Source organism: Buceros rhinoceros, unplaced genomic scaffold (genome assembly GCF_000710305.1).
Source record: "Buceros rhinoceros silvestris isolate BGI_N320 unplaced genomic scaffold, ASM71030v1 scaffold31419, whole genome shotgun sequence".
NCBI classification, from domain to species: domain Eukaryota; kingdom Metazoa; phylum Chordata; class Aves; order Bucerotiformes; family Bucerotidae; genus Buceros; species Buceros rhinoceros.
Genome location: NW_010430267.1, coordinates 11,321 through 11,995, shown reverse-complemented (window position 1 = coordinate 11,995; position 675 = coordinate 11,321).

Below are 675 nucleotides of genomic sequence, written 5' to 3'. Positions count from 1 at the left end.
CCACAGCCAGGGCCACCAGGGCAGGAGGTCCACATCCCCACCAGGTGCCAAACCAGGGGTGTGATTGTCTCTGCACACCCAACACCAACTGTGGCATGGGGTGGCTGGGCAGCTCCTGCTGGTGCCTGTTGCAGGGCAAGGCTGGGGACCCCCACTCCTATTCACACTTTTTTCCTTTCCCAGGAACCTCCCAGGCCCATGCTGGGAGCAGGCAGCCCCACAGCCCCTGGGCCCCCTCATGCTCCCCTCGGCCTCACCCTCATCCCCTTCATGGCCCTGGAGGACCCTCCTCCTGCTCAGGAGTCTCCAGCATAGCACAAAGCTCCCTGCAGGTGAGGCAGGGACAGGCCGTGTCCCTCCAGTACTGCCCTCACATCCCCTCCCCAAGTTGGAGTGTGAAATTGCGGCTTTAGTAACTAGAAGCTTGATGATGGGATGGCAAAATGTCCATGTTGTAGCTGCAGGGATGGGGGCTTGGGACCAGCCCATCATTAGCAGTGGGGCAGGAGGAAAGCGTATTTAACGTATATAATCCATAGCCCTCTCGAGGGTCTGCATGGCATCAGGCAGTCCCCAAAGCTGGCAGCCTCTGCACCCCGTGGCTCAGCCTCCACCGCCGGCTGCCCCTAACCCCGGCCTTCAGGACTGTCATAGGGCAGGGAGAAGCACAGACAC